The sequence below is a fragment of the Camellia sinensis genome, chromosome 10 (genome assembly GCF_055761805.1).
Source record: "Camellia sinensis isolate YWXY chromosome 10, ASM5576180v1, whole genome shotgun sequence".
In the NCBI taxonomy this organism is placed as follows: domain Eukaryota; kingdom Viridiplantae; phylum Streptophyta; class Magnoliopsida; order Ericales; family Theaceae; genus Camellia; species Camellia sinensis.
In genome coordinates this window covers 43975334-43999196 of record NC_138970.1, presented here as the reverse complement: position 1 = coordinate 43999196, position 23863 = coordinate 43975334, and the positions used below count along the sequence as shown (strand labels likewise).

At 34.4% G+C, this 23863-nt stretch overlaps 1 pseudogene; it reads left to right on the top strand.

The window, feature by feature from the left end:
* Positions 1 to 4079: 4079 nt before the first annotated feature.
* On the top strand, positions 4080 to 19721 carry LOC114289404 (galactinol synthase 1-like; annotated as a pseudogene).
* The last annotated feature ends 4142 nt before the right edge of the window (positions 19722 to 23863 follow it).

Here is a 23863-nt window from a genome sequence, read left to right as displayed (position 1 = left end):
ATTTATAAGTCATATTAGGGAGACTTATGCTACATATGGCCCTACTAAAAAACTTATGTTCCCATAAGTCCTGTGTGAAGTTTGTTGACACATTTACTCTCAATATTAGTTGTTAATATCATAAATAATGGTAAAACCATATATAAAAAATTGAATGTTACCATAGATTAAGTTTGCGAAACATAATGTGACACCTACATAAACGTAACGTAATGTGACCATATCAGATGGGACATTACATAAACGTAACGTTGCGTGACACCTACATAAACGTAACGTAACGTGACACCTACATAAACGTAACATAACGTGACACCTACATAAACGTAACGTAATGTGTCACGTTACGTTTTGCAAACTTACTAGGTTTTTGATTTTTTTAATTGAATGTGAAAATGTTACTTTTCTATTGTAGCATTCAATTTCTTATATATGGTTTTGCCATTATAGTGTATAATAGTATGTTAATACCATTTATTTACAACTTATAGGATCTTGTGGAATACATTCTTATCTAAATAGGACTTGAGACTCTATAAAAAATTACACAGGACTTAACATAGCATAAGTGTCCGAAATAGGACTTATAAATAAATCTCCCTAAATTTTATATGAGATTTTGAAACTCTCATAATATCTCTTCTTAAAAGCATATAAATAATCTTTAACGTCACTCTTAGTGCTCCTAAATACAAAAATTATGAGCTAATTATGATAACTTTAAATTCGTATTTAAAACTTACAAATCCTGGGATAGATCATTATAATTTTAAATTTATATTGTGCTGATTTTAAATCTAAATTAATAGATTATTTTTCATATTTAGTAACCGTCAAATTTGAATTTTGAAATGGATTAGTTTACTTTTTTATTTTTTTTAGATTTGATATACTTTCCATTTGAAAGTCATAAATTAAGGGATATTAATTTTTATTTAATTATTTATTTTTGCCTGAATAAGAGCTAGCCAATAGAAGATTTTTTAAAAACTTTTAAAATCAAAAAATTATGAAATTTAGATTGGGAACTTGGAACTCCCACAAGACTTGTGGATTAGAAATTTCATTTTTCTTATATAATATATAGATCGATTTGAATTATTTGTAATTTTTTTATCATAAAAGTTTACACTATACTATTTGCTAAAGTTTTTGCTTACCTTATTAGATATAAATAATTTAAATAAATTAATTTCTCAAAATTAAATGAGAAGTACTTTTAAGATACACTAAATAACAGCAATATCATTTTCATTTTCCATGCAGTGTTGATTATGGAATATACTAAATCCCAGGACTCCATCAGATCCCATCAATAAAAATGCCTTTTTCATTTTTCAAGGAAATTGTGTGATCTCTTCACCTCCTAAGTCAGCTGCCGAAAATGTCCACTTTCAGCAACGACCTTTCCAATACAAATTAAACTAACAAAATCCAAATGTACATTGGCTGGCATTGGCCCTCCTCAAATTGAGATGAGAGTACGGATTTTTTTTAGTATAACCATTTAATAATAATAATAATATTATGTGGCAATGTGGTTAATGAGAATTACTGTTGTGTAGCTTATACAGCAGTGATGGTTGTACGGTTTATGAGAATTATTTTGAATTTTTTTTGATGATCTAAACAATTTAATTTTTAAAAATATCGAGCAAAACATATCTGTAAAAAAAAATGATTGGATATCGATAGACCTTTCATCAACTTGCATTTGTATTCAGTTTAATGCTTATATATATATACACACATTTTATACTATATACAAATGCGAGTTGACGAAGGGTCTATCGATATCTAATAAATTTAATTTTTTACAAGTATATTTTAATCGATATTTTTTAAAAATTGAACAGTTCAGATCATCAAAATAAAATTCAAAATAATTCCTACGAGCCACACAACAATTATTACTGTATAAGTCGCATAGTAATGACACCTGATTCCCATTTTATTGTTAGTTTTATAAATTATATGTCATTGATAACGTCATATTATCGTTGTATTTAATTTTTATTTGAAAGTATGATATTTTTATTACGAGCAATGATTGAGACCTCCATACTCACAATATCCTCACAAATTTGAACTCTTCATGATGAGTGATCCCCACACATACATAGAGGGTCATGATCACTTTGAGAGTATGGGGTCATCCCAAAGGGGTCCAAACATTTTCCTTTTATTCTAACGCCCCGTATCTTGTGACGTCAATAATTCAACAACCTTTTCGGCTCTTCCTAATCATGTTTGATTATGTTTTATTAACCTCTTAGAAGTGGAATTTGAATTAATAATGTTACTCTAAAATGAGTAATGTTAGGCATTATAAAAATTATCTACTTTTATATTACATATACAATAAAATATCATATACTAATTAAATAATAAAAAATTTTCATAAAATATTTCATAATATTTTTTTCCATGATCCTTAACATTAGACCACTAAAATTATATTCAATTGTAATAAAATGGCATGGGATTAATAGCACACAAAATGACAAATTCCTTCAAATGGGTGCCAATGACATTTTCATTGGGCGTTGGGATTGTATCAATCCATTACAACTTACAGTAATTCATTTCACAGAGAACTTTTTTGTTTGGAAAATTCTAAACATATATAAAATTAGTACAAAAAATTTAACAAAAATGATGTAGTAATGTTATTATTATAAATAATGACATTTTCAATGGTGTTTTATTTTGAAATGAAAAGTCTACAATGAATCATATCATTATGTATAAGTTTTTTTTGTTTGTATAGCATAATTTTATTTTATTTTATTTTATTTTGTTTTGTTTATACAAGTGAAACTTTTATTGTAAAAAAATATTAGAAAATCAATTTCAATTGTCATGGAGTCATCACAAAAAGGTCAATACCAAAATTTTAAATAAATAAATAACAAAAAACTTTTAGTAATAAAATTTTAAAATGTCATTAACAAATGCACTTTTATAAACCAAATTATTTAGAGATGCTTATCAATAAATCTCATTTCATAAACAAGTATTCAAATTTGTCCCAAATTTTTTCTATTGATCTTTTAAGTCCTATTAGTAGAGAGTTTTTTTTTTTTTCTGTGTGGTTCTATTTTTTATTTTGGTATTGTTTTGATAGACAGCTATACCCTTTTAGTAATGTGACATGCATGATGTGGTACCCAAATGTGGCAGACATTAATGTGACACTCTAATAATGTGACACTCCAAAAAAATTAAAAATTCATTGGTATACTTTTTCTAAATGTGACAACGTGACATGTATAATGTAACATTCCAAAACTTTTACTCTAAAAAAATAAAAATAAAAACTTCTTAGTGTATTTTTTAAAAAATGTGACAATGTAGCGGGTATGATGCAACACTTCAAAAAAAATATATAAACTCCTTAATGTATTTTTTCCAAACGTGACAACGTGAGGTATGATGTGATACTCTTAAAAAAATTAAAAACTCCTTAGTGTGCTTTTTCCAAATGTAACGTGTGACACTCCAACGTGACAGGTATGATGTGATACTCTAAAAAAATTAAAAACTCTATGATGTGACACTCTAAAAAAAATTAAAAACTCCTTAATTTGATTTTTTCAAACGTGATAACGTAACGGATATAATATGACACTCTAAAAAAACTAAAAACTCTTTAGTGTAGTTTTTCCAAACGTGACATGTGACACTCCAACGTGATAGGTATGATGTGACACTCTGAAAAAATTAAAAACTCTTTAATGTACTTTTTCTAAATGTAACACTCTAACGTGGTGGGTATAATGTGACACTAGAAAACTCTTTAGTGTACTTTTTCAAAATGTGACACTCTAATGTGGTAGGCAGATGAGTAATTACACATCCAAAAGGATTAAATAAATCACAAGAAAAAATGTGAGACTATATGAATTACAAGTCCAAAATATGAGACTTATTGGTTAATTTCCCAATAATTTAGTGGCAAAAAATTTATTTTTTAGACATAATTTTCGCCTCTTTTTGTTGCCTATTTATGAAGCAGGTTGGTGCCAATTGTGAAACAAAAGCAATCCTCATTCTTAGCCTCTTTTCCATAGTCCACAATGGAACTGTACTTGTTTGTAAATGTTGTGAAGGGGACTAGTAATATTGTTCCAACACTGAATGGAGGGTACTCAAAAAGGGCATACGTGACATTTTTAGTAGGTAATGGTGATTATGTGAAAGGTGTGGTTGCATTGGCTAAGTGTTTGAGAATGGTGAAGAGTGCATACCCACTGGTGGTTGCAGTAATGCCGGACGTGCCGGAGGACCACCGTAAGGCCATGAGGTGTCAAGGTTGTGTCGTTCATGAGATCATCGAGCCGGTCTGCCCACTGGACAGTCAGATTCCGATTGAAAGGATCCATAGTGAAGCCTTGTACTCCAAGCTGTGTGTGTGGACTGTACGTACTATACTCCACCAAGCCTTGTACTCCTAGCTAGCTTTGGCCATTCATGATTGTGCCTTTCACAATCTTCTTATTGCTTGTGCTTGGGCTCAGTTTTGAGTTTTTCATTTATTACTCTCTCTCTCTCTCTCTCTCTCTCTCTCTCTCTCTCTCTCTCTCTCTCTCTCTCTCTTTTTCTCTCACACACTGGAAAAATCGTACATATACTTAGTTCATTGTGTTATTGTGGCTATTACAATTTTAATTTGCTCGGCTTTGATCTTAAATTTTGAATTATATCTTAATTTGGTTAATTGAAAACCACAATTAGGATTTTTGACAAAAATATCACTTGTGAGGTACTTTTGACAATTGGCTAATATAGCCAAAAAATTATTAAAAAAATAAAAAATAAGAGAGCCATTATTTCCACTCCATTTACTTTAAATATATTATTATACATAGTTACACTAATACCCTTTCACACAAAATATAATCCTTGAAAAAATTAAAATTCCAAAGGTATTAATTCAATTATGTATAGTAAAGACAAATAAGGGAGTGTATTTGGAACAAAGTGGAGTAAGAATAGTAGCTCCCAAAAATAAACCAAAAAAAATTGAGAATTTCCTTTTTATTTTCTCTATTTTTTGCATATTTTTCTGTGAAAATCCAACTTTCCCAATCACTAGTTTTTTTTTTTTTTTTTTATAAAAAAAAACAAAAAATCAAAAAGGTACTAAAAAAATCACTTTCCAACTCAACCCTCATTAACACATGCCATTTTTCTAGGGCAAAATAGTAAATTTACCAATATTTCTTATATCCAATACTAAATTGTCATTGAGTTGATTCCATATAATTTTGTCCTAAATTCTAACTAGAAAAACCCACAATAAATTAGTTCTCTCCAATAAAATTAATCTACATAATAATATCAAATCTAACATGTTCCAATCCACGTTTCTCATAATGGTCGTTAGAGAGCCAATTACATAGCACAAAAATATATGCCTTATTGCTTATGTAAAAAAATAGAGATTGGAGTTTTGTTTGAAACATAGTAATTAATAGGTGTTCTTAAATGTCCAGTTGGAGAAGTACAACAAGACTGAGAGAGAATAAAAATAACCACAAGAATTATGTGGGTCCAGGCATTGCCACGTGGCATGGTTATGGATTATCATGTATATGACAGTTATCAAATTCTTATCAAACACTGTATTAGTGTTTTATGTTATGCAAAACTCATCAGAATATGAAATCTTATTGATATAGAAGTCCTGAACAACCCGAGATTGTTTGAGATAGGACTTCTGGAACATTCAAATTACTTGAGAGGTAAGTCATTGGATATTATAAATAGGCAACACCCTTACGGGTTGAGGTACGCAATTTCTCTCTATGAATTACTCCATTAAATATTTTGATAATATTGGAGGATTGACTTGGGCATCGGAGGACCCCCGACTACGGTTGGGGGTGTTTTATCTTGCAGATAGCGATTGTGTGGTGGTACTATTCATCTTCTTCGTTGGATTTCTTTATCAACAAGTACGTGATTTTTCTTTGCCCGTACAATTGGCACCGTCTGTGGAAAACGATGAAATTCAACAAAGATAATTAATAAACCACAGTAAACTTTCTTGGAGGGCTTTGTTCATGATATTGGTTGTTTTTTACCGAATACATACTTTTACGTTGGAGTTCATCAACAACAAAAACAAATACAATGTTCTTGTATAAACATGCTTTCAAATCTACATGGATTTAAGCCACTACTTTTATAATGGTCATCATTCATAAAGCTCTATCAAAGATTTGCTATTTCAATATATATAGAAGTATAATGTGTGTATGCGGATATGACGAAAAGCAACGTTAGCAAAGTCACATGCAACCAGTTTCAAGATTTTGTTTGTACACACTCGTTTTTGTTTTCCGGAGTTGCTTTTAGGTTTGGTGTAAAGTTAATCGTACACATAAGAGGATTGACACAACTCAACGGAGGAAAAAGAAATAGATGAGTTGCGATATGGTTACATAAATCAAAGTATAAGTCATGGCAAAAAGACAGTAGCTTCCTAGCCAAGATATTATATGAATTTTTATTATTTATGGAGTATGGATTTTATGCATTATTACTCTACGGATAAAGATATTTTATTGTGCTAAATTTTGATCATCTATGGAGCACGGAGTTTATCCATTATTATTCCGACCACGAATACATGGAAGGTCAAATTATTATATCAGATTTTTATTTGAAAATATGAGTTTTTATACCAAATGTGGATGAAGACTATTATTTGGGTCAAATATGCTGAGATGAAGTTCATGTTTTATGGATCATGGAGGCAATATGAATTACACTACCTTTTGTTTACAAATTTTATCTTTTTGCCAAGTTGGTTTGGGCAAGAGATAAGTTGGCAGGTTTGATCAACTTGAAAAATCTTTATTGAGTAGGTTTTGCTTAGTGAAGTAGATTGGCAGGTTTGACCAATTTTGAAAAATCTTTATCGAGCGGGTTTTGCTTGGTGAAGTAGATTAGCAGGTTTGACCAATTTTGAAAATCTTTGTTGAGCGGGTTTTGCTTGGCGAAGTAGGTTGGCAGGTTTGACCAACTTGAAAAATCTTTATCGAGCGGGTTTTGCTTAGTGAAGTAGATTGGCAGGTTTAACCAATTTTGAAAATCTTTGTTGAGCGGGTTTTTCTTAGCAAAGTAGGTTGGCAGGTTTGACCAATTTTGAAAATCTTTATAGAGCGGGTTTTGCTCAGCAAAGTAGGTTGGCAGGTTTGACCAACTTAAAAAATCTTTGTCGAGCGGGTTTTGCTTGGCAAAGTAGGTTGGCAGGTTTGACCAACTTTGAAAATCTTTGTAGAGCGGGTTTTGCTTAGTAAAGTAGGTTGGCAGGTTTCACCAACTTGAAAAATCTTTGTCGAGCGGGTTTTGCTTGGCAAAGTGGGTTGGCAGGTTCGACTAACTTTGAAAATTTTTGTAGAGCAGGTTGGTGGTTTGTCCAACAGTGGGATTCCTTGCCGAGCAGGTTTTGCTTGCCAATAAGCAAGTTGGTGTTTTGGTAGCTCTTAACAAGATTAGATATTCTTGGAATAAGTCTTAACAAAGCATTTTTGGAATAAGTCCTAACTAGGTTAGGCATTCTTGGAATAAGTCCTAGCAAGGCTAGGCATTTTCAGAATAAGTCCTAACGAGATTAGGCATTCTTGGAATAAGTCCTAACAAGGCATTTTTGGAATAAGTCCTAACTAGGTTAGGCATTTTTGGAATAAGTCCAAGCAAGGCTAGACATTTTCAGAATAAGTCCTAACGAGGTTAGGCATTCTTGGAATAAGTCTTAACAAAGCATTTTTGGAATAAGTCCTAACTAGGTTAGGCATTCTTGGAATAAGTCCTAGCAAGGCTAGGCATTTTCGGAATAGGTCCTAACGAGGTTAGGCATTCTTGGAATAAGTTTCAGCAAGGCTAGGCATTTTTGAAATAAGTCCTAATAAAGTTATGCATTTTGAAATAAGCCCTAGCACCTATGTATGGTTTTAGCTAGGAATTATTACACGGGTATTTTTATTATAACAACAGAAAGCTTCCACTCTTTCATTGGCTTTCACTGGGTTCAAAGAGAATGAAAGCTTGGGGACAATTGAAAGAGAATAAAAATAACCACAAGAATTATGTGGGTCCAGGCATTGCCACGTAGCATGGTTTTGGATTATAATGTATATGACAGTTATCAAATTCTTATCAAACACTGCATTAGTGTTTTATGTTATGCAAAACTCATCAGAATATGAAATCTTATTGATATAGAAGTCCTGAACAACCCGAGATTGTTTGAGATAGGACTTCTGGAACATTCAAATTACTTGAGAGGTAAGTCATTGGATATTATAAATAGACAACACCCTCATGGGTTGAGGTACGCAATTTCTCTCTATGAATTACTCCATTAAATATTTTGATAATATTGGAGGACCGACTTGGGCGTCGGAGGACCCCCGGCTACAGCTGGGGGTGTTTTGTCTTGCAGGTAGTGATTGTGTGGTGGTGCTATTCGTCTTCTTCGTTAGATTTCTTTATCAACAAGTACATGATTTTTCTTTGCCCGTACAAAGACGATCTATTTGGATGTAGACATCCTAGTTGTTGACAACATTGACCATCTCTTTGACTTGCCCAACGGCTACTTTGACTTGCCCAACGGCTACTTCTATATCATCCCTGACTATTTCTATGAGAATACATGGAGCCACTCACCTTAGTACTCTATTAGCACAGCCAATTATGCCCGAATAAGGTTAGATGGCCAACTGAGATGGGTTCACCCCTTTCTTTGTACTTCAATTCTGGGTTTTTTGTGTTCGAACCTAGCCGTGAGTGTCACGACCCGAACCCGCCCCCATGGGTTAAGGATGTAACCGGCCAGTAATCATGAGATTACCTACGGCCTCAAACCAAACCAAATGTATTTTAACAGAGCTAATGGGGGCCAAATGGAAGCAATTTAAAACTTTGTCCATAGAGCCGTGCTTATATGCACTTTAAAACAAACCATACGCATATACGTTAATAACCCACAACGAAATACAGTACCAGAAAATCCTTTACAGACAGGGTCATCTAAACTGAGTCAACCCATATCACAACTGCATACCGATATACACAAGATCCTTGCCAACAAGACAAAATGGAAATACATAACAGAATGGCAAGGTTGAGTCTCGTGCGTGAGACACAAGGCTGACTCTCCAAACTCATGTTGTTCCTGGCAGACTTCACTGGGGCTGGGTTTGGACTTCTCTTGGCTCACCTACAAACACATGAATGAGTGTGAGCGATAGCCCAGTGAATAATGTCAAATATGACAGTTACATAACAATATGTAGAACAACATGCTCCAAACGGCCTTGGGCCCAATTCATACTTCTATTTAACAAATATATATATCTATACGAAATGCAAATCAAGTAACTGTAGTTCCAAACATTCTGGCCTTTGTCCCATTTGGGTTTCCATTCATGGCAAAACGGCCTTCGGCCCATTCACTTATGTCGAAACGGCTTCGGCCCATTCATTTCTGTCAAAATGGCCTTCGGCCCATTCATTTATGTCAAAACGGCCTTTGGCCCACTCGTTCATGTCAAAATGGCCTTCGGCCAACTCATTCATGTCAAAACGGCCTTCGGCCCACTCACATATGTCAAAACGACCTTTGGTCCATTCATTTACATCAAAACGACCTTCGGTCCATTTATTCATGTCAAAACGACTCCATTCATTTATATCAAAACGACCTTTGGTCCATTCATTTATATCAAAACGACCTTTGGTCCATTCATTTACATCAAAACGACCTTCGGTCCATTCATTTACATCAAAACGACCTTCGGTCCATTCATTTGTATCAAAACGACCTTTGGTCCATTCATTTACATCAAAACGACCTTCAGTCCATTCATTTATATCAAAACGACCTTTGGTCCATTCATTTACATCAAAACGACCTTCGGTCCATTCATTTGTATCAAAACGACCTTTGGTCCATTCATTTACATCAAAACGACCTTCGGTCCATTCATTCGTTCCTGTCAGACTTTTGTCCACAATCCCAATTAGCAACTCATAAAGTTTATAAGGGAATAAACAATTGGACATTGACAAGCTTTCAAATATTGATATTACTCACAGTGATCGGCTTGTGGATTTGCCCTGGAGCTTGAGCCTACACATTTCATGAACACAAAAGGGTCATTAACAGTTCAATCCGTTCTTTAATTCACATATTCCTCTTTAGGCTTTATTATTATCTCACTAACTCCTTTACAATGCTTAACATATGCCTAAGAGTGCTTGCGAGTGAAAGAGAACGGAAAACAGAACACCAAATGCAAAAACAGGATTTCAGAAAATAGGGTCCCCGCTCGAGCGGACCCTTAGGTCTGCGAAAGTACTGGTTGCCTTCAATTCCAGCTCGAGCGTGAACTCGGCCGTTCGAGCGGACTGCCTGTCTACATAGCTCCCCGCTCGAGCGGGAACCATGTCTGCAGAAAATGCTGGGAGCTCGATTTCTCCGCTCGAGCGGCACTTCACCCGCTCGAGCGGACATCGAAAATCTGGGTTTTCCAGATTGAGTTCTTGAGCTTCATCTTGACATTCAAAGGCTCTAAATGCATGATTTCGGTCCAAACTTCACATAATCATGTATTAACATGGTACAAACATAGAATTACAACATATTGAAGCTCAATTTCATAATTTGTCTACATATATGGCTCATTTTCCACCAACTCATGACCAATGTAACCATTTCATGCATTCAAAGCTCCTACTTCCATGGATTGTACATGCATGTGACATATAACCTTCATTCTCATCTCATATGATGAAAAGATGGTCAAATACATGGATTTCAACCAAAATTGCAACATGAGTCATGTAATTCAAGCTCAAATATGCAAATTCAAAACAATACATACATGCATGCATATATAGTCTTCAAATTCATTAAAACCAACTCCTTTCATGTTCTAGATCACAAATTAATCTTCAATTCACGAAATCACAGCTCAAATTCATGAGTTAGGGGTTGGTTACTCACCTAGGAGCTTTAATCTTCCAAATTCTAGTCAATTCTTGAGTTAAATCTTCAAATTCCCAAGCTAGAGCCAAAAATTGCTCAAGTCCCTTCCTTTCTCTCTCTATAGCCGGCCTCTCTCTCACTCTCAATTGTCTAACTTAGATTTTGAGTTTTAAGAGAGCTAAAGGAGAGTGCAATGCAAATATAGAACAAGCCCCACTAACAAATATTTTAATATACAATAATGGGGTACTTAATTTATCAATTTAATCAGTTTAAATTGACTAGAATCAATTTTCAATTAAATTTCACCGTAGGCTCTAAAAATTATGCCAGTCACAATGGCGTAATCAATTTCGGGTTCTGTGGCCAATAAGGCCCTCAATTTAATTCCAAAGCAGATTATTCAAACAGATATTCCCACGGTGAACAGATAGAACTTCAAAACCACATATTTTCACATAATGGAACACAAAATCATATCAAAACACATAATCACATCATATTAAGGACCGATTAACATATTACGGAACAGGGGTATTACAGTCTTCCCCCCTTTAGGAAGTTTGGTCCTCCAAACTTAATTTACCTGTAGCCGAAAACAATTCGGAATACTTTCTTATCCAACGGTTCCGTTCCTTTTGATAGTTATCTACTCAGCCTCAAAATCAAGTAACACTCTGTTCTCAATCAGTCAACGACTCAACTTTTTCTCCATACAAGGCTTGTATGGAGTCATATTGAAACTAGAGCGTAAGCTTTTGTTGTAAGCAGAGTCTGCCAATAATGGACAGATTTTTCTGACTTCTCGAAGATCTAAAGTACACATTTGGAGCATTTCTCCCAGAGTCTAAATAGTCCCTTCTGACTATACATCAACTTATGGATGGAAAGTAGTGCCGAATCCCAATTCAGTTCTCATTGCCTCTTGAAGGCTTGTCAAAATTCAAACACATTTTAAAATTTCTGTCTAAAACAATAGATACTAGGACCTCATGCAAACAAGCAATCTTATTGGTATAACAGTGACTAGTCTACAAACATCTTACAAAAATTTCACAGGGAGGAGACAGGCAACTCAGTAATCCCATATTCAAAAACTCAAACGGGACTTATACCTTGGGTGCTCAAGGTAGCCCCACCACAAAATTCGTAGTCACACATTCCCATTTCCATTCCAAAATAGAGAGATTAAAGTAGTTCCGCCACCATCTGATATTCGGCTTCAACCTGTTGGTCCCGAAAAATACTTAGACACACATTCACCAATTACCCTCTTCAAAGCAGGTCACTGACATATTTATTTCAAATGTCAGCTAACTTGTCACAGGAGTTCGGTCTACTCCCTTGTCACAAAAGTTCAATTCATTCTTCAATAGTTCCACAATTCATAATCCGATTCGGTATTCAGTCCAGTGACTCATCGCAGTCATCCAAGGTCAATCAAAAGTCTTCAGAAATTCAAAGTGGATTTAGACACCGATTCTCTAACCAACAAAGGTAGTATCGAGGCAATTACCCATACAACGTATATAGTCCTTATATCCTCATAGTACTAATTGTAAAATACAACAACACTGAGGCAGTCGACTTCTAATAGAATACACGTATTCTCAGTTCACTCAACAGTTTACAGTTTGCAATTCACAATTCAGTTCAGTATTCAATTCTCTGTTCCATCGAGTCTTTCTACTTTATCTGACAATCGTCAAAGGCATAAGACAATTCATATACGTAAATCCCCATGATGTCAAAGGCATTATCAAAGGAGTCAATCGCATGTCAAACACAATTCACACATTCTCAGGGTTCCAATCACAGAATATAATGACACTGGGTGGTTATATACAAAGCGTACTAAATTCACGCACTTTTCGGACAATCAGGGTTTTTCAAAGTTTCTTGGATGTTAAAACATTTACATAATACCAAAGGATGACATTCCGAACAAAACAAAGGAATAATCGTCTCGGAATCGAAGCACACCCGTTCGCGACCGTCGGTGGCCGATTCCAGATCGATTAGTCAAACCCACCGGTACGAAACCGTCGGTGGCAAAAGGTATCTCAATCAAATGTGCTACATAGGCTTAACGTCCCCTAGCACGAAAGAACACTCTAAGAATGTCATCAAAGCAACACAACACCATTCACTATAACCTGATTTCCCCAAAATCTGATAACACTGAAGCAACCACTCTCCCTTACAAAACATGTTCTGATCAGTCAAAGACAAATGTTCAGTACTGCTCAAAATCAAATCAATCTACCGTCATCGGTTCCCATGGCGTCAAACAAACAAAATGGAACAACACTCCTTACGACACCCAATCACGGGGTTTGTACAATTCGGTTCATTTTTAACACATATGTCCTCAATAGTTGGGGGTTGGTTCTCAACGGTGTTCATGGTTAGATCAATCTGTCATAGCCCACAAAAGGTCTTTCAAATAGGTTAAGTACTCTACACGGATTCAAGTTTTGGGTCCACCAGTTTTCCTGCCAATAATAATCTGGTCATTTATTTATCGACAATTTTTAACCCCCTTTACAAAATCGACTCAGATAGAGGTTCTCATCAATCAATCCAAGCAAAGGTCTTGTCCGGTTAAATCAAACAAAGGTCCCATCAAATTATACCTAATGGGGGTTCTATCGGGTCAATTCAGACAAAGGTTCTATTGGATCAAGTCAGATTGAAGTTTTCTCAGATAGGGTACATTTGATTCTGTAAAGCTCACTTCGTTTGTTTAGGCACATGGCTGATAGTTTCACAACTGCCCTAAGTTTATCAGTTCTCAAGGTCGTATCAGAATCATTCATCACAACTGTTCATATCAAAGTGTTTCAAATCACGTACAATACAGTATTGTCCACACAAGTTCAAGTATAGTTACATAAGCATGCAAGTGTTCATATCAGGAGGTACGTATCATAATCAGTATAGCAGTTCCCAAATTAGTCACAAAATGTAGGTTCATGAGTCGAGCCCAGTATAGTCACATAATCCAGTCAATTTTCTACCCATCAAAATGCATGGTCTCACAATTATAGAGTTCATCATTTAGGGTGCTCAACTCAGTCACGCGATCATAGAATCATACTTCCAGTGGTTTAGTCATCGAAACAGTAATATAACAAATCACCCTAAGCATTGGTTCAGATGTACATGTGCATGTGCAGAGCTAATCGATACCCCAATACGCATTTCACAAATTTCCCCAGATAGAACATACACATTCAATGAATACGGTCTCGATCATGTAGGTCTAACCAATCCAGTACACATGCAGCAGATATGGAAAAATATGCCGATCCGAATCAAATAATATCCCAAGCAAAGATGTACAACCGTACTAATTCAGAATCAATCAACACGTAGGCATTTGTTTATAAACAGTATAGATACCTGGGATAACGGTTGCAGTATTCTGAGTGCTTTCTGGGACAAGTACAATTACTCTATCTTGATTAGCAATTCCCACCATTGGTACGAATTCAACTGAGGCAGAAGATTTACTCGCATTTGTTCAGTTCGGGGACAATTCCTTACCATATGGTCCATTTACCACACCTATGACAAGCCCCCGAAATTCGACAACGACTCCTCGGCGTTTCTTACACTGGTGGTGGCAAAAGTTCTTACCATAACAGCAACTGACGTTGTTGTCTTAAGATCTCTGCCATTTCTTGTACCATTCTTTCCAGTCTATCAGGTCGGGCTGTAAAAGAGCCTGCCAACTCGTATGCCCTTACTTTAACCACGTTCTACACGAACCCTTATTAAATCATGCCAAATACGGGGATGTCCAATACAAAAATAAACACATAGTCACACATAGGCACATCTTTATATTCTCATTTCAAATATCGTACGTAGTTAATCACATACGTAACAGATAATTGCATACTTATCAGATATCGCATGCTGAACATTTACTAAGTAATTATATACTCACATCATGTTCATATTTCACATAGACACCCGTAGGCAGAATTGAATAAACAACTTTCATGATTCATATATTCATGTATGTGCATTATAACAAAACAAACTTGTTGTACACATTAGTGTAACAATTCATATCTCATATTCAAATCATGTGTGGTACTCCCTTTAGCATAACATATCATACTGGTCAAGCATATCAAGTTCCATAATGGAACCTTCGGTACCGGCAACATGTCTCATACATAGGCCACGGTATTATTTCCCCCGGGCTAGGGCCTCATGACCATAAGCCACAGGATTATGTCCCCTGGGCGAGGGCCTCTGCTAAGGATACCATAATTATGTTCAAGGAAAATTTTGAACAATCATTAATTCATACAAACATAACATTTCAGGGGACTTAGTCATTTCATATCATCATAACATAATTAAGGCTAAACACAACCTTATAGAGTTCTTATTCACTATCTGATTAAACTTGCATTATACTTTATACAAAAGATTCACAAGTAAGCATATACAAAGGAGTACATATATTTAGATAATTGCAACGCAAGTAGTTCACAAACTTATATCACATAATTACTCAAATCGAAACACTTAAGCATATTCTTGATGCTTTCAAGGTTCATATCAAAATAGTTAAGCATATTATCAATGCTTCCAATTTCATGTTAATGCATCCTAGATCTCATCTAGACGCTTATTGCTCTTTTTGGACAAGTGTGTGAGTTATTAACTCGTGCTCTGATACCACTCTGTCACGACCCGAACCCGCCCCCATGGGTTAAGGACGTAACCGGCCAGTAATCATGAGATTACCTACGGCCTCAAACCAAACCAAATGTATTTTAACAGAGTTAATGGGGGCCAAACGGAAGCAATTTAAAACTTTGTCCATAGAGCCGTGCTTATGTGCACTTTAAAACAAACCATACGCATATACGTTAATAACCCACAACGAAATACAGTACCAGAAAATCCTTTACAGACAGGGTCATCTAAACTGAGTCAACCCATATCACAACTGCATACCGATATACACAAGATCCTTGCCAACAAGACAAAATGAAAATACATAACAGAATGGCAAGGTTGAGTCTCGTGCGTGAGACACAAGGCTGACTCTCCAAACTCATGTTATTCCTGGCAGACTTCACTGGGGCTGGGTTTGGACTTCTCTTGGTTCACCTACAAACACATGAATGAGTGTGAGCGATAGCCCAGTGAATAATGTCAAATATGACAGTTACATAACAATATGTAGAACAACATGCTCCAAACGGCCTTGGGCCCAATTCATACTTCTATTTAACAAATATATATATCTATACGAAATGCAAATCAAGTAACTGTAGTTCCAAACATTCTGGCCTTTGGCCCATTCGGGTTTCCATTCATGGCAAAACGGCCTTCGACCCATTCACTTATGTCGAAACGGCCTTCGGCCCATTCATTTCTGTCAAAATGGCCTTCGACCCATTCATTTATGTCAAAACGGCCTTTGGCCCACTCGTTCATGTCAAAACGGCCATCGGCCTACTCATTCATGTCAAAACGGCCTTCGGCCCACTCACATATGTCAAAACAACCTTTGGTCCATTCATTTACATCAAAACGACCTTCGGTCCATTCATTCATGTCAAAACGACTCCATTCATTTATATCAAAACGACCTTTGGTTCATTCATTTATATCAAAACGACCTTTGGTCCATTCATTTACATCAAAACGACCTTCGGTCCATTCATTTATATCAAAACGACCTTTGGTCCATTCATTTACATCAAAACGACCTTCGGTCCATTCATTTATATCAAAACGACCTTCGGTCCATTCATTTACATCAAAACGACCTTCGGTCCATTCATTTGTATCAAAACGACCTTTGGTCCATTCATTTACATCAAAACGACCTCCGGTCCATTCATTCGTTCCTGTCAGACTTTTGTCCACAATCCCAATTAGCAACTCATAAAGTTTATAAGGGAATAAACAATTGGACATTGACAAGCTTTCAAATATTGATATTACTCACAGTGATCGGCTTGTGGATTTGCCCTGGAGCTTGAGCCTACACATTTCATGAACACAAAAGGGTCATTAACAGTTCAATCCGTTCTTTAATTCACATATTCCTCTTTAGGCTTTATTATTATCTCATTAACTCCTTTACAATGCTTAACATATGCCTAAGAGTGCTTGCGAGTGAAAGAGAACGAAAAACAGAACACCAAATGCAAAAACAGGATTTCAGAAAATAGAGTCCCCACTCGAGCGTGGGCTTCCCCGCTCGAGCGGACCCTTAGGTCTGCGAAAGTACTGGTTGCCTTCAATTCCAGCTCGAGCGTGAACTCGGCCGTTCGAGCGGACTGCCTGTCTACATAGCTCCTCGCTCGAGCGTCAACTTCCTCGCTCGAGCGGGAACCATGTCTGCAAAAAATGCTGGGAGCTCGATTTCTCCGCTCAAGCGGCACTTCACCCGCTCGAGCGGACATCGAAAATCTGGGTTTTCCAGATTGAGTTCTTGAGCTTCATCTCGACATTCAAAGGCTCTAAATGCATGATTTTGGTCCAAACTTCACATAATCATGTATTAACATGGTACAAACATAGAATTACAACATATTGAAGCTCAATTTCATAATTTGTCTACATGCATGGCTCATTTTCCACCAACTCATTACCAATGTAACCATTTCATGCATTCAAAGCTCCTACTTCCATGGATTGTACATGCATGTGACATATAACCTTCATTCTCATCTCATATGATGAAAAGATGGTCAAATACATGGATTTCAACCAAAATTGCAACATGAGTCATGTAATTCAAGCTCAAATATGCAAATTCAAAACAATACATACATGCATGCATATATAGTCTTCAAATTCATCAAAACCAACTCCTTTTATGTTCTAGATCACAAATTAATCTTCAATTCACGAAATCACAGCTCAAATTCATGAGTTAGGGGTTGGTTACTCACCTAGGAACTTTAATCTTCTAAATTCTAGTCAATTCTTGAGTTAAATCTTCAAATTCCCAAGCTAGAGCCAAAAATTGCTCAAGTCCCTTCCTTTCTCTCTCTATAGCCAGCCTCTCTCTCACTCTCAATTGTCTAACTCAGATTTTGAGTTTTAAGAGAGCTAAAGGAGAGTGCAATGCAAATATAGAACAAGCCCCACTAACAAATATTTTAATATACAATAATGGGGTACTTAATTTATCAATTTAATCAGTTTAAATTGACCAGAATCAATTTTCAATTAAATTTCACCGTAGGCTTTAAAAATTATGCCAGTCACAATGGCGTAATCAATTTCGGGTTCTGTGGCCGATAAGGCACTCAATTTAATTCCAAAGCAGATTATTCAAACAGATATTCCCACGGTGAACAGATAGAACTTCAAAACCACATATTTTCACATAATGGAACACAAAATCATATCAAATTACATAATCACATCATATTAAGGACCGATTAACATATTACGGAACAGGGGTATTACAGTGAGACTTATCAAAACATGCTCAAGACTCTACAGATCACTCTACTAGGAATCTTTCCAGATCAGATGAGTTATAGCATGATTTAAATAATTGTATCGAGATTTGTATCGGTATGTACTATACAAACAATACATATCAGTGAATATTAGTATTGAATGTTTAAAGTTTTAATACATATCAATTGCTAATTAAAATTTTGAATTATACATATACATAACAGTCTCTCCAGTTGGGCATTTAACTAGAGGCATATTGGATATGGTGGGCCCATTTTTGGTCCATCTTAATTGTTCAATTTTTAATAATCACATAATTATATCACATTAGGATTAAAAATCTGAACAGTCTATTATTGAAATTATATTAACCATGTGGGTGCTGATCTTCAATCAATTTGATTTTATGCATTACTGATCTTTTAACGAGTCGTACAAAACAAACAATTTTTAATTAAAATCCAATAGCACCTTTTTAGTTGGATGCACGAGAAGTCAATTCCTATTTTGATATATTGGGGATTGCAAGGTCCATGTGGTACTGAGCTCTATTGAAATCATCTCCATCACCATATGTACAACTGTAAAAAGACAATAAAGATCAAAGTGCAAACCTAAAGTTACAAATTTCTTCATCACATCCTATCAAATAGTTTACATGTTTTTCCTAATATTACATCCATCTTTTGTATATAATATATATATATATATATATTTTTTTTTTGGGTGTAAATTACAGGATTTTTTGAACATCTTCTTTAAACACATGTTCAAACCCATTCTTGTGGTATACAACCTGGTTCTTCCAATTTTACGGTACCATCCAGAGAATGTTGAGCACAAAAAAGCTAAAGTAGTGCACTATTGTGCAGTTGTAAGTATTTCCTACTAATCTAGCAAATCTGTTAATCTTCTTCAACTTCTTCCACAAAGTTGTTTTTTGTCTTGCTAATTTGAATCAGAACCATAGTTTGGTACACAAGTACATTTTGTTAAAAAAATTTCACTTTAATTTCCAAAAATTTAAGGGGTCAAAGCCATGGAAGTACACTTAGAAAGAAGCTAACATGGATAGAGAGGATGTAAAAATGTTAGTCGCAAAATGGTGGGATATTTATAATGATAAATTGCTTGATTTCAATGCTGAAGATTCAATCCAGTGAGGTAGAGAAGAACATATTAAGGCCCTCATTCATGGCTTTGATGCCTACATTTCCTGCCCAACAATCAATTAGCTGTCGAATTATTGAATAGGTGATTATGGAGATCTTCTTCTTCGTCTTAACAAGGAGTTTTTCCAACAATTGAATGAAAAACAATGATGGTGGACAGATTGTTGTAATTGTATGTATGACTTTGTATGACGTTTTTGCAGCATTTGTAGGAAACCCCATACCATAAGAGGTTCACCAGATGGCTGCACCGTGGTTGTTTGCGAATAAATAGAAGATTGATTTTATTTTATTTTATTTTTAATTTTTAAATTTTAAAGCAAAAGAATAATAATAATAATCACATTTTTTTAAACTCTATTTTGTTTATTATATGATTTGTAACGTTACATTGAAAACCATAATCACTGATGAGACACATCAAATTAATACAATGGTGATGTATGAGAAGGTAAATAAATTATCAAAATCCTCTTCTATTAATATCTTTACATATTATCTCTGACAATATAAATGTAGCTTGGCCATCTAAGTTATTGCTAGTGATCTTAAAATATATTTCATGGTTAGTATAAGTGAATAGAAAAAACCTTCAAAAATAAGTATCCTAATGAGCATTCTATAACTTTTGAATTTGAACTAAAGGGTGTGACAATTAAGTTTAAACAAAAAGATGTCACTTTTGAATCTAAACCACATAACCCTTTGTCCAAATGACAAAACCCATGCCTATATAAAGTTAGAATGGATTGGCAATTGGGGATATGAATTTCGTGGATTTTCTCTCTAAGAATTCATATAGTTATTTTCCTCTTCTACTTAGTGGATTAGAAAATCAAAAAGTATTTAGGATCTTATTTCATTTTTGCATAACGCAGTCAGACATCAGTCTTTAACTATATTTCATTATATCCTGGAGGTTGATTCGTGGATCACTTGGTGCATACCATATTTGACATAATTAGTAGGGGTGAATATCGTCTTAAGAAAAATAACGTTATAACGCATCTTGAAACAATTCTAATTATTTTTTGTTTTATCTTTTTCCATCACATTTACCAAATTTGCACCAATAGCTTGGACGGATAGGATCAAAACATCATTGTTTTTACAAAGAATTGGAGTTCTTAATGTCATTGCCAGTATATCTTGCTACTTCTGTAAGGATGAAATTGAATCTGCTAATCATGTGTTACTTTTTTGTTCTCGGAGCTGGAGGGTTTGGTCTCATATACTGAAATGGTAGGGGTCTCAGTGGGTTATGCCAGGATCTGTTGATGGCTTACTTCAGTGGTGGATGGGTTTCAGATTTAAAAAACTGGAGAAAAGGATTTGGAAAGTCATCCCCTTTGCTGTGCTGTGGTCATTATGGAAACATATGAATGCTTGTGCTTTCAATGGAGCTCAACTAAAGATGGATGATTTATGTGAGCTCATTAAAGTTAGGATAGCACTATGGGTGAAAGCTGCATCAGCAGAGGAGGCAATCTCAATCAATGACCTGATCTTCAATCTGCATCAGTGTAGGCATGGGGCTGGGGATGGGGCTCGGGCTCTGTTTCCTATGTTACTTTGCATCTTGTCTATGCTAGTATGGGTTGATCTGTTGTTGTTGCCGGTGTTCTTTTAAGAAGTCCAATTTGGCACCACTGATTTTTGCTTCAATGTTGTTATTTGACACCATTGTCAAAATTTGACAGGCCATTGACGACATACAATTTTTTATTTTTATTTTTATTTTTTTGCCTTTTATCACATTAACTTTGACAATTCTCTTACGTCGTGTTTGATTGAGAGATTTAAGAGATTTAGAATGGAATTTAGAAAGTAAAAGGGGAAAGATGTATGAAATTAGATGAAATGTAAGTTTATTTTATTCATATTTCACCTATCTTTCCTTCTTTTTTTCCCCCCTCAAATCTCTTTTCAAATCTCTCAACCCAACACAGCATTAAGGGGAAATTAATCAAATCAATAGTAAGTTTTTTTAATATGAATAATTAAATTCATAATTTTTTTTACTAATAATCTGCAAATTTCTTGTAAGAAACTTACTGATATGTAATTCTGTCTTCTTTTAATGGTTGTAGTGGATGCCTCCAAGTATAGCGAATGGTCATACATAACAGTGTTGGAATAAATATTGAGGTGTCGTTTGGGAAGAGCTCATTTGGGCTCTTTTGGCTCTTTGAGCCACAAAAGACAGAATAGGTTATTTGAGCCACAACAGACAAAACATCACATTCAACCCATAATCATTACACTCTTCTCTCACAAAAAAAGTCAAAAAAGTCAAAAAGTCAAAAAGTCCTTCCCAAACCAAGCTTTTGAGCCCAGGCTCAAATAGCCAAAAAAACCAAAAAGCCAAAAAGCCAACCCACTTCCCAAACAGAGGCTGAATAACTTTCATAACCACCAACTTGACTTGGTTTTAGGAAAAATTATTGAGAAATATTATGGTACACATCTTTTAAAAGTTGTATATCATATATACTTTATAATTAAAAAAAAAATTACATAACTCTATACTTTTTTACTCATGACAAAAGTAAAAAAAAAAAAAAATCATAACCAAACGTTACATGAGGCATAACCAAACATATCAAAATAATGTCATAAGTAAAGAAAAAATGAGATGCATTTGGTAAGGAATGTATATTGTACAATTCTCAAAAATTATATTTAGCGCTCTTAGTGTAAATACATTTAGATAGTATTTTGTTCATTGGAATAAAATGGAATGAAATGATCATTCTATCAAAATATTCATTCTCATGTTTAGTTGACTAAAAAAATAATGACAAAATGCATTACAAATGAAATAGTCATTCACCATTTAAGAGAATAGTCATTATATTCCATTCCAACTCATTCCGGTAAGCTCTATGACCTAAATAAGTGTATTTTTTGTCTTTTTTACGAAAAGATGTGCAGAAAAGTAGAGAGATGATATGATGAAAAAAAGATAAAAAGATAAAAAATGTATACTTATTTAAGATAGCCAAACTTGTGGTTAGTGTTTCAATTTGATTTTATTAATTAAAATAATAAGATTCATTACTCTCAAGTTAATTTTTATTAGATATTTTATCTACTGATGATGTGGAACAACTCATTCCCTCAACTACCACTATTGACTATTATTAGGCAAATTGATTTTTATGAAATAATGAAAGCCATTTCATTTTATTTCTTTCAACAACCATATTAAATATTTTTTTATTGCCCTCGTTTCATGTGGGAACAAGATTTGAGCAACAACAATAGTAGTCAATTACTTAGTGCTCGGGCTGTGGGCCGGCCCTAGCCCAAAATCAGGCTGAACCGGGCTTAAGTTTAGGTTTACCTGGTAAGCACGTGAACATGCGTCTATCCCACCTTGGTCATTAGCCAATTACATAGTGCTCGTTTGACATTTGAGTTTTGGTAAGCTTAACCTTATTTTAGTTATAAAAATATAAAATAAATTTTTTAATTTAATAAGATAAAATGTTATATTTAAATTATAATTATTATTTTTTTTTTATAGAAGTCAAAAAAATTAAAAAGTTCATTCCAAACAAAACTTTTTAAATCTCAAATTAAAATATTTAAAAAATCAAAAAATTAAAAAGTCCATCCACATTTTAAACCAACCCTCAGTTTTACTAGGTAGGTACTGGGGATTTGGAGAGTCAGGTAATGACAAAATTGTGATTGCTGAAGAAAAGATAATTACAAAGGGTTTACTTTTCATTGGATAAATTACACGTTGTCCCTCCATATCTGGTCATTTTTTTATTTTAACTTCTAAAGGTTTTACTCCCTCCGTCCCAAAATAATGGTCCCTTTTGGGGAATCCAACTTTTTTTGGTAGTACAATTATTGTATTTGAAAAAAGTTGATTTTCCAAAATTATCCTTTTGATAGTACATTTTTTGGGAATATCAATGCATAATTGTACTTTTTATGTTGTTTATTAATTTAAAAGAAGGGTAAAATAGGAAATTTATATTATTTTTGTACTTGATTTTTGAAGAGGGACTAATATTTTGGGACAATGAAAAATGGAATAAGAGACTAATATTTTGGGACGGAGGGAGTATTTTTTATTATCACTTCGTTTTTTTTTATATTTTAATTTTTTCTCGATTTACTCTAAAACTAACGTAGAAATTAGATAAAAAAAAAATACATTAACAGTTATGTGATATAATTTTTTATTTTTATTTTTTATTATACCAAACTC